Here is a 12,694-nt window from a genome sequence, read left to right as displayed (position 1 = left end):
AGTTCTACCACTTTGGAAAAAGGGTCTAACGATTTCTCAAAAAGTTAAACACAGAGTTACCATATGATCCAGTAATTCCTCTCCTAGGTATATACCTGTTAAGGCCTGATTTGTAATTAGCTCACGGCCACCACAGACCCAGAGTGCAAAGGCCTGGGGTGGGCAAGGCTATCTCCCTCCAGGTTCCTGAAGGGGAGGCTGCCCTTTTGGTCTTAGTAGGTCAGGCTGTTCCTGCCTGGGGCCTCAAGGGCAAGGCCACAGGCCACGCCTGAGAGGGCAGGGCTACCAGTCAGAGCCAACAGGACGGGACTGCTGCCTGAGGCCCCATTCCAGCAGGCCTGGAAGGAGAGGTCACCGCTGTGGTGGAGCCAAAGGGCAGAGCATCTAGCCAAAGAGGATTATTCTGAAATCCTAAGATCTAATGGAATTTGCCTAGCAGGATTTTTAGACTTGCAAGGGATCTCTTATCCCTTTCTTCTTTATAGTTTCTCCCAGTTTCCCATTGGAATGGGAATATTTATGCTATGCCTGTCCTATCACTATAATTCTAAGAGCATGTACCTTTCCTAGTTTTATAGCTTCATACCTGGAGAGGAATTTTGCCTCAGGATGAGGCATACCTTGAGCTTCACTTAGATTGACTTAGATGATATTTAGATAAAACTTTGGACTTGGAGTTGGTGCTTTGGAGGCTGCTAGGATGAGGTGAGGCTTCCCTGGTGGCTCAGACGGTAAAGAGTCTGGCTGCAGTGCCGGAGACTTGGGTTCGATCTCTGGGTTGGGAAGATCCCCTGGAGAAGTAAATGGCAACCCACTCCAGTATTCTTGCCTGGAAAATCCCATGGATGGAGGAGCCTGATGGGCTACAGTCCATGGGGTCACAAAGAGTCAGACATGACTGAGTGACTTCACTTCAGTATGAGGTGAATGTATTCTGCATACAAGAAGAATATGAACTTGGAGGGGGCAAGAGTATAGAAAGCTATGGAGTTGTGTCCTCCACCCCAATCCGTATGTTGAAGCCCCAGTCATCAACAGGTCTCAATTTGAAGGTAAGGCCTTTAATGAAGTAATTAAAGCTAAATGAGGTCATAGGAATGAAGCCCTCATCTAAATAACTTGCTGTCTTATAAGAAGGGGAAGAGACACCAGGAATATATGTGCACAGAGAGAAGTCCACATGTAGATAAAGCAAGAAGATAGTCATCGGCAAGTGAGGAGCAGAGATTTCATGAGAGACCAACCTTTCCAGCACTTTGATCTTAAAATTCCAGCCTCCAGAACTGTGAGAAAATAAATTGCTGTTGTTTAACCCACTCAGTCTGTGGTATTCTGTTTATAGCAGCCTGAGCAGACTAATACAAGGTACGCAAATCATGTATACGCAAAATCTCTGCACAAGAATCCCATAGAAGCACTGTTTGTAACAGCACAAATGTCCATTAACTGATGAAAAGATAAACAAAATGTGGCATATTTCTACAATGAAATATTGTTTGACTATAAAAAGAAGTACTGATACATATGATGAATGTATAAGCCTTGAAAACATTAAGCTAAATAAAAGAAGCTAGTCACAGAACACATTCTATACAGATCTGTCTACATGAAACGTCCAGAAAAGACAAGTCTCTAGGAAAAGAAAGCAAGTTAGTGGTTGCCTATGTCAGAGCGTGGAGGGGTAAGGGGACTGACAGCTTAACAGGTACAGAGTTTCTCTGGAGTAATGAAAATGTTCTAAAGCTTAGATGATACGGATGACTGTACAGGTTTGTGAATACGGAACAATACTGACCTGGACATTTTAAATTGGTGAATTTCATCTTAAGTGAATTTCATGTCAATACTTTTTTAAAAAAATTAGCATCTTCCAAGGCCCCGTTAGTTAATACTGATAGCTCTGTTCACAGACAGTATATCCAGTGACACTGTTCTTCAGGCAGGACTGTTTATCAGGCAGGACCCCATCTATAGAAAGCGACTCTGATTCTTCCTTCTAGTCCTAAAATTTTACAGCAAGTGCTTCATTTTCCTCTTTGTCTCTTCCACTATTCCTTCCTTTACCTTCTCTTCCTTTTACTTACCTTAAAGAATAATTTAGTACTGAAAGCTTTAGACTAGGCAAATCAAGGTAACTGACTATGTCAGCATTACAATGGGAAACATGAGGCTCAAAGAGGGATGCCAGAAAATCAAATGGGGTGAGGAGAGTGCCCACGCGGCAGGAATACCTTGGAAAGACTGAGTTCTACTGGGTTAACAAGGGTGTGTACATGGGGGCTGGCCTGGCATGAGATGTCAGAGCCTACGGAGGGTGAGAGGGCATCCCGCCAAAAGGGTGGCTCCATCTACAGTATCAGGGCCTGAGTGGGATGAGCAAAGAATATATACAGCAGAGTTCCAATGAAGGGAGAGAAAGAGCAGAGTGAGTAGTGTATTCTTGAAGAGGGACAGCCTAGTGTGAGATAGCAGAGCCCAAGAAGGACAAGGAGTATGTCCAAGAACGTGGGCAGTTAGAATCCAAGCAAGCTGAGGAGGACATGCATGTAGAAGAACAGTCCAGCAAAAGTTGTTGGAGCCCAAGTGTGCTAACAAGGGTTTCTATGCAAGTAGGTAGGTGGCCCTGAGTGGAAAGTCAGAGCCTGAGCAAGATGAGAAGCATGTCCATTTGGAGGGGGTGTCTAGCATAGGGTGTTGGAGCCTGACAAAGCTAAACAGGGCATTGGTGTGGAAGAGGGTAGACAATGCCTTGGGAGTCACAGCTCAATGGGGAGATGAGGTAGCCACAAGGATGATGTGACAGCAAGAGGGATGAAAAACTGCTCACACCCAGGGAAAATGTTTAAGTAATAAACAAATAAATGATAATGGGTACATTATTCACTTCATGTGAAAGGATTTATAAATATCACAATTGAGAAAGCTAGATAAACTGTTCTGTTACATATGAACTAGAGGTTTTGATGTGAACTCATAATTTTATCTATTTATACCTTATGGCCATAGAAAAGGAAAATAGAAGGTATACAAATGGGTCACATTTGTTCTAAAACTTCAATGTGATTAAGAGTCACCTGGTAAGATTTTAAAATGATTTTCATATTCCAGGAAAATCAGAAAATGGATCATGATCTTAGGAAAACAAGGCTGGTTTAACATTTGAAAGTCAATGTAATTCACTATATTAATAGTGAAAATGAACGTTGCTTAGTTGTGTCTGATTCTTCGTGACTCCATGGGCTGTATCCTGGAGTGGGTAACCTTTCCCTTCTCCAGGGGATCTTCCCAACCCAGGGATTGAACCCAAGTCTCCCACATTGCAGGTGGAATCTTTACCAGCTGAGCAACCAGGGAAGCCAAAATAAAGAAAAATGACTACATGATTATTTTAGTTGACACAAAAAATTCAAATGATAAAATTTAATGCCTTTCATGATAAGAGAATATCAGCAAATAAAGACTACAAAGAAACTTCACTAATATGATTTATGACAATAAAAAATCTGGCCTACGTTAACTAGGCCAAAGCTTTATTAGAATAGCATGCAGCTTGATACAATTCCTCAGCAATCATCCTTCCTTCCTTCTCCTATCAGATAAGAACTGTGGTCTGAAATCTATTCCATTTTCTCTGATTCTCCCCTTTATCCTTCATAATCACTTCTGCCAATATATCTTTTTCACACTTAATCCCATTTTAATGTACAAGTTTCAGAGGAACTGAATTATGAGCAGAGTGCTCCAAAAACAAGTGTATACAAATAACAACTCTACTCTTAATAGCTCTTAAATGGAAGCAACTCTGATGCTTATCGGAAAATTGATAAATTATGGTAGGTGTGATGATGTGCAAGTTTTAATTACCTATTATCCTAATTTCCTTAGCTTTAAAATGGAAATATAATAATATTATCTCTTCTATCATAGGTTTTATGAAAGAAAAAATATATTCATGAATATGAGGTGCTTAGAATAATTCTTGAATTTGGTCCATCTAATATGATTATGTTGTCACCCTGCTTATTTAATTTTATTATATGCAGAGTACACCATGAGAAACGCTGGACTGGAAGAAGCACAAGCTGGAATCAAGATTGCTGGGAGAAATATCAACAACCTCTGATATGCAGATGACACCACCCTTATGGCAGAAAGTGAAGAGGAACTAAAGAGCCTCTTGATGAAAGTGGAAGAGGAGAGTGAAAAAGTTGGCTTAAAGCTCAACATTCAGAAAATTAAGATCATGGCATCTGGTCCCATCACTCCACGGGAAATAGATGGGGAAACAGTGGAAACAGTGTCAGACTTTGTTTTGGGCTCCAAAATCACTGCAGATGGCGATTGCAGCCATGAAATTAAAAGACGCTTAGTTCTTGGAAGGAAAGTTATTACCAATCTAGATAGCATATTAAAAAGCAGAGACATTACTTTGCCAACAAAGGTCTGTCTAGTCAAGGCTATGGTTTTTCCAGTGGTCGTGTAGGGATGTGAGAGTTAGACTGTGAAGAAACCTGAGCGCTGAAGAATTGATGCTTTTGAACTGTGGTGTTGGAGACCCTGATGCTGGGAGGGATTGGGGGCAGGAGGAGAAGGGGACGACAGAGGATGAGATGGCTGGATGGCATCACCGACTCGATGGGCATGAGTTTGAGTAAACTCTGGGAGTTGGTGATGGACAGGGAGGCCTGGCATGCTGCGATTCATGGGGTCGCAAAGAGTCGGACATGACTGAGCAACTGAACTGAACTGAACTGAACTGAGGATCCACTGGAGAAGGGATAGGCTACCCACTTCAGTATTCTTGGGCTTCCCTTGTGGCTCAGCTGGTAAAGAATCTGCCTGCAATGTGGGAAATATGGGTTCGATCCCTGGGTTGGGAAGATCCCCTGGAGAACGGAAATGCTACCCAATCCAGTATTCTGACCTGGAGAATTTCATGGACTCTAAAGTCCACAGGGTCACAAAAAGTTGGACACGACTGAGCGACTTTATTACTTTTGTTTCTTTTATTATTTTTTTTATGTATTCTCTGATTGACTGCCCTAGGATTACAATTAACATCTTAACTAAAACAATCTAGCTCAAATAGGTATCTGCTTTATTTTAATATTATATAAAGGTTTTGCTCCAATATAATTCCATCCCCTCTCCACTCCTTTGTGATACTATCATCCTACAAATCACATCTTTGTACATTATAATCTCTTTAAGGTATAAACATAATTTTTAAATTACTGATTTATACATATGTGTTTTGTATCAGACAAAAGATTTATGAAAAAGATATATATACTGTAATCTATTAATTTATGTAATGACTTTTATCAGGGTTTTTACTTCTTCATGTTGAAGCAAGTTATTATCTAGTTTCATCTTAGCCTAAAGGACTTCCTTTAATAATTCTTGTATAGCAGGTCTGCTTAATGATAGTCTTTTAGTTTTAGTGTCTGAAAATGAATTAATTTTTTCTTTATTTTTGAAGGGTGTTTTTGTAAAATATTTAATTCTTGGATAAGTCTTTCTCAGAATTTTGAAAATATCATCTCATTGCTTTCTGGTTTCCATTGTTTCTGATGAAACGTCAGCCATTAATCTTATTGTGGTCTCTCCCTGACTTGGGGACTCAGGTCAATTTTCTGCTCACTAGTCCTCTACCAAAGCTCACTTATGCCACCATTTGGAGTATGCAGAAGGAGTGGGCCACAAACATGTGGGTGAGGCACACACAGCCACAGGTACCCATCAGCCATGAGGATTTCTACAGATGAGGCATCCCCAGTGGCTTTTGGGTAGCCTCCTCATAAAGTTCATGGTGGGACCCATGTCCCTTTAATGCTCTCTCAGAGTCCTACTTGTCATTCTCCCAGCCTCTTTTTTTTTTTTTCATTTATTTTTATTAATTGGAGGCTAATTACTTTACCATATTGTAGTGGGTTTTGTCAGACATTGACATGAATCAGCCATGGATTTACATGTATTCCCCATCCCGATCCCCCCTCCCTCCTCCCTCTCTACCCAATCCCAGCCTCTTTTTGTCTCCAACTGCTGTAGTGCACACTCGGTGATTTGGATGGAGAGAGAAATGGGGCTCTGTGGCAGCATTCCACTCACCCTGCTGGGAAAACTGGGCACTCACTCAAATGTTCTTCCTTTCCTCCTTGGGAAAATCTCTGGCCAAGTTCTCCCTTGGCACTGGACTATGTCACCTTGGAACGGGATGATATAGATAAAATCAAATGATTCCTCTCACCCTCTTGAATGGTTTCCAACTTGCTTTTGTTGTTCTTGTTGTTCCAATTAAGTGCCAGAAGTTCTCCTGGACTTCCATAAAAGCTCACCTATCCATGAATAACTGTCTAAAATACTGTTCTCTAGGAGAGAACACAGAGAGAGTGTAGAGTACCTGGAGCGAGCTCACATACCACTACAGGGTCCACTGCCAAGACGAAGCCTGTATGCCTAATACCCACTGCTGGGTGGGTCCTCTCAGAGGCCTTGGGGTATGGTGCTGGACCCCCAGATCCCTCAGGGGTACTTCTGTCTGTGGATGGGTGTCAAATTGTTGTTGAAGGAGGGATACAATGAGGCATGTTTTATACAGCCTCTTGCTGACATCACTCCCACATCATCCACTTCTCATAAATAAATGCTCCTAGTATTGTTGTAAGACTTCTGGTCAATTTTTAGAGTTTTGAAACATTAATTTTCATTATTTTATGGAAGCAAGGATTTTCAGAATTCCTTACATGGCCATTCCATGGTGCTTTTCCTGACTTCCTTTTCACCAGAGAATATGGTTACCATCATCTAAACATTTAAAATAGATCTTTGCAGAAGATCTATACCAATAAGATGGATAAAGTTTTAGAAATGCAAACTTGATTGAGGTACCCCTTATTATTTAAACCATCCAAACTCTTGGATCAAAGTTTTCTGAATAAAAATCAAAGATATCATGATGTTTGATTCCAAATTCACTATTTCCTTCCAGGCATCCTATGACTCAGAACTATGTGCCAAGTGTGCTGCATTTGCTCACAGCTTTCAATTTTTACACACTCTGTTCCCTTTGTTCGGCCAGCTTGTCTAATGAATTCCTTCTAGTCATTCTTCAAGTCAAAACTAATCATTCCTTCTCTGAAGCTCTTCTGTAATCCCAGAGGTAATGTCTTTTTATATCTTCACCACTTCTTGTGCATTCCTCCATTAAGTCACTTTACATATAGTATGTAATTGTGGTTTGCCATCTCTTTTCCCATCACTTTTAAGGGTTAGAATTACAGAATTTCAATTTTTTAAACCCTATGCTTAGGAAAATGCTTGCCATATGGAATGAACTACTTGAATGTTGCCTGAATAATTGGGTAAGAGTGTTGAGAGTCATAGATAAGGAAGTTTGGAAGAGGGAGATAGCGATTAAGAGGATTGTGTTGCTAGCCATTTTTAACCAGAGAATATATTTGGATACTTTTCCTTTCCCCTTCTTCAGTAAATGATAAATAGCTTTCTTCCCTGGTGAGGAGAATCCCCTTTAGCTTAGTAATGGCTCTGAGTACACTGAGAGTTAACAGCTCAGGGCTCAAAGGAAAAACTTGGCACGGGCAGGGAGGGGAGGAGAATTATGCGGCCAAAATATTTCTCTCCATTTTTTCCTTCAACTCTGGGAAGGGAGAAAACATAAAACTGAGTATTACACTAGGCATTAAACAAGAAAAATGTTCTCACTTTATGATTAAAGGATAACGGTGCTCTTGTGATGCTGTCAGGTACAATAAAACAAACAAAATAAATTTTAAGTAGTAATCTCGTTTGTAGGAAGTTATACTGGTTGACATGTCATATCTTTTCCATTTGTAGTCTTCCTAACTTTCTGATTTGTTTCCAACAAAAACTGGTGTTAGTAAGATGAATAAAAACCGAACCATGGGAAGAAGTTGATGGATAGCTTTATGTGGTGTGCATGGAAAAATCTTCCTCAGGAAAGAATCCAAATTACTAACTGGAAAAGGGCGGGAAGAATAACTCATGTCAATAAAGAAAAGTTATGAAAAATCAAAAGGTCAGGACTTTGGATATTTGTAAGTTAAGGTGTATTTTGACTTGTCCTGGAGAGATTCAAAAACTACTATTGAACTGAATTACTTCCAGTGAAATTACTTGGCTCAAATAATTTCCTATTTCAATACCTTGCTTGCTGAGAGGACAAGTGAAATAGACCAGTGCAACTAATAAGCCAAATTACATAATATTTGGGGGAGACCTTGAAACATGACAGAGTGAAATATATTGCATCCATATTTCTATCATGCATTGTTATTGTAATCAAGAGTTAGCTGTTCAAAGTAACTGAAACTTTTCTCAAACTTTTTTTATATTCCTTCTTCTATAATTAGAATAGTATAATTTATTGCCCCAAAGGAGAAATTAATGTGTGACAGATATAAACTGCTATGATTAGTTTAAAATTAAGAATTAAAAAAATACAAATAGTAAATACTGGTTTTCCTGTCACTTCATTTTAAAATATTACTAACTGATTAAAAATAATGTTACTAATATATACATTACTTTGGGCAAGTGATTATCTATAAGTTTTCTGGTATTAAGAAAACAAATGTACTAAAGTCATTGATCTGAAACATATTAAATTTCCATATTAACTGGTATCCCAGTTATTACATATATCATATACACATACAATTATATATGATATATAATCAAATACAATTATATATGATATGTACATCTTTTTAATTCAGTTTATTCCAATACTTAAACAATATTCTACTGTGTTTCTAAAGGCAAAAACCATTACCTCTTCCTAATTTATACAAATTCTCCATTATAGAAAGGAATATGAGTTACACATAGCTTAATTTATACATTCACATTCACACAACTAAGAAGAGGTTAAGTTGGAACACAAGAATGTTTGACTTCATATTCTTCCCATCTCTTTTCTTCCCTTTTTCAACACATATTTTTGAGTGTCCACTATACACCAAGTAATGCGCTAATCACATTTAGGTTTAATCACAAAAAGACCCCCCAAAAGGAAATTACTGAATCAGGCATCAAATAATGTAGCATGGTTGACTGAAAATAGAGTTTGTGTTTCTAATATATAAAGGAACATAAAAACAGAGACCATCAGAAATAATAGCTTTTCTAGGTTGGACTTATAGCCTAAGGACAGGGCAAGGGGTGAGGGATGTCACTGAAGTTATAGGCCAGAAAAATAATCTCCATGACAATGGGACACAAATAGTGGCTGAAATGACAGTAGTGTTAGGAGATTCTGGACAGAGATCAAAGTGAGAATGAGCCCAAATGATTTAAAGAGACAGTTTCTCTAGGGCAGGTCAATATTTGGAATAGACAGAAGTTTAAATCTTTTGGTTATAATAATTTAATTCTAAAGATAGAAGTCTAATAGGCTTTAGGCTAGAAAGAAAGGCAATCAAGGAATGACATATTGCTGCCACGGATAATGGGATGGTTAAGCTTATAAAAACAAAATTAAGATGGAGCACGTATCCAGGGTATTATTAGACTCTAAGGAGAGAGAAATCCGAGGTTAGCAGGACTAACTTCTCTGGTTTACAACTCTTATATCATCACTGGCTAACCTCAGGACTGGTTCTATACCCAGGAAATGCAATAATACACACATGCCTCTTAAGTGATCTTAGCTACATAAAGAGAGAATGGAACTATCCAAAAATCAGACAGATCATTACAATAAACAGAGACAACAGGAAAGAAGAGAAGAAGAAAAATATGATTTGGAGAAACACCCATGGGGTTTTCCTCCTTTCTTAAATTTCTGAATGACTAATTTGTCTCTGGATACCACAAACATCAATTACTCATTTTAAAACTGCTCAGAACATTTTTTTTTTAGTTTTTTAAAAACATTTTTTCAGTCATTAGTCCAAGTTTATATAAGCAGAGCTTAGATATAACCCCTCTGAGCATTCTTATTTATGATATACGGGATGCTGTTCTTTTGAATTGGGTAAATTTCCATTTACCTTATATTTAGGCCTCCCAGATGTTGTTCTATAATATAGAAGAAAGGCAACTTGGTTCCACCAAGGGCTACATGTAAGTTATGGCATTCTCATAAATGTTACTTGGGCTAGACCCTAGAGAAGAAGCAAAAAGAGATTCTCCATGGTCATCAGTCATGAACAAGAAACCTCTAGTTAGATCCAAGGAGAGTAAGGGAGGTATGATAGCCTAGTGGTTTCACTGTAGCTGTCACAGTTTATAGTACAGTATATCATGGTTAAGAGACAGACTAAAGAAGAGACAACTGGGTTTCAATCTCAGCTCTGCTACTTACTGGCTGTGTGAAGCAGTAAAGTCATCCAACTCCCTGGCATCTCTGCTTGCTTATTAGTAAGATGAATATAATAGGATTTATTTCAAAGTGTATTATGACAGTTACGGGAGTTGATATATAAAGTTGTCTTATAAGAACACTGCAATTATTATAATTGCTATTATTATTATTATTATTTGTGGTTGGTGATACACTGTACAGGTTTTGGCAGTAAATAGTCTTAGCTTGACCAAACCAGAAGTGTGCCTCTTTTCTATTCATGCAACTAGAATCTGACAGAAACTAAACTGAGATTCAAAAAATACAATGACTACTCCTTACTGAAAATTCAGATACAGATGACCACAGGCAGAAGTCAAACAACTGATATTCTGAACTAAAACAGAACTACCTAACCTAGAATTACTGGTTAATTGTCTTGAATAAGAGATCTCCTATGCTTTCTAGAACATAAATGTTCTTGTAACATACCCTCCTTTGCCATCATTATCTCAACTGTTGTGCTGACCAGGACATATCTCAACTTTGATCTGATCAAGGATGCAATTAGGTTTTTGCTCTTCTTCTGCAGACATCATATTTAGCATAAGCTTTTCTAGATGTTTTATCATACCTTCACTCATATTGTTTGAATTTAAGAGTTAACTAAATCCCTGTGCTGTCCTCAATATTCTGCAAGTTACTGGTTGATAGGCAAGATAAGCTCTACTTTATTGCTTCTCTTATTTAATAAACTACCTATTTTAGTTTTATTATTTCCAGTGAATAGTGACCTCATGCATGCTGACATATGTTCAGTGGTTATACAAGAGATGTTGATATTTTGCCTTTCATGCATCAAGTCAGTCTTCTTTTCTCACTCTCTTGAACGTCTGCTTTCTAATTTATTTGAAGCCACTGTCCATTTGACATGAAAAATGCACTTACAGTCTTGTGGCTAATTACTTCAAGGAAAGGTGAAAAAAAATCTCGATTATGGCATGATTAACTCCATGTGCTTCAACTAAAGCAAATACAGACTTCAGAATTTCTCTGCAAAGACAATTTTCAGCAATTTACTTGTGTTAAACATTGCATTCTGTTCCTCCAATGCTGGACTGATTTTTCTATGTATCTTCAGAGAATCATTCCTATCCCATAGCACATCTTAAAGATCATATACATCTATGAAATTTTATGCAACTGAATTATCTTTATTAGCTTTGACCAAGTAACTATCACCTCTCATGTCATTACTCAGGTTTTTAGCTCTTGGCTTTTTAACTTCTCATCACAAAAATGGGAGGAAGGTCCAGGAAGGAGGAGATGTGGGTGTACCTATGGCTTCTTTTTGTGATGTATAACATAAAACCAAAAAATTATATAAAGCAATTATTCTTCAATTAAAAATTTTTTAAAAAGTGAATGGTCACACGGTGATTGACTGTCCCATTCAAGATTTGACGTGAAGAGCTAAAGTTGGGGCTTGAGACCAGACTGAGGAGTGCAACTCATATCATTGATATATAACTATTATCTCTGATACTCAATTTCATATCAGAAATGTTTCTCCTGTTGCCATCAGACAGGATTATTTGCAATAAAACTCTCATGACTTTTGCAACTATCCCCAAGGATGGGACTGGATCCTCAGTGTGCTTCAGTTCAGTTCAGTCACTCAGTCGTGTCCGACTCTTTGCGACCCCATGAATCGCAGCCCACCAGGCCTCCCTGTCCATCGCAAACTCCCAGAGTTTACTCAAACTCATGCCCATCGAGTCGGTGATGCCATCCAGCCATCTCATCCTCTGTCGTCCCCTTCTCCTCCTGCCCCCAATCCCTCCCAGCATCAGGGTCTTTTCCAGTGAGTCAACTCTTCGCATGAGGTGGCCAAAGTATTGGAGTTTCAGCTTTAGCATCAGTCCTTCCAATGAACACCCAGGACTGATCTCCTTTAGGATGGACTGGTTGGATCTCCTTGCAGTCCAAGGGCCTCTCAAGAGTCTTCTCCAACACCACAGTGCAAAAGCATCAATTTTTTGGTGCTCAGCTTTCTTCACAGTCCAACTCTCACATCCATACACAACCACTGGAAAAACCATAGCCTTGACTAGATGGACCTTTGTTGGCAAAGTAATGTCTCTGCTTTATAATATGCTATCTAGATTGGTCATAACTTTCCTTCCAAGGACTAAGCGTCTTTTAATTTCATGATTGCAATCACCATCTGCAGTGATTTTGGAGCCCAAAAAAACAAAGTCTGACACTGTTTCCACTGTTTCCCTATCTACTTGCCATGAAGTGATGGGACTGGATGCCATGATCTTAGTTTTCTGAATGTTGCGCTTTAAGCCAACTTTTTCACTC

Source organism: Muntiacus reevesi, chromosome 6 (genome assembly GCF_963930625.1).
Source record: "Muntiacus reevesi chromosome 6, mMunRee1.1, whole genome shotgun sequence".
Taxonomy (NCBI): Eukaryota; Metazoa; Chordata; class Mammalia; order Artiodactyla; family Cervidae; genus Muntiacus; species Muntiacus reevesi.
Note: the sequence above shows the minus strand (reverse complement) of the source record.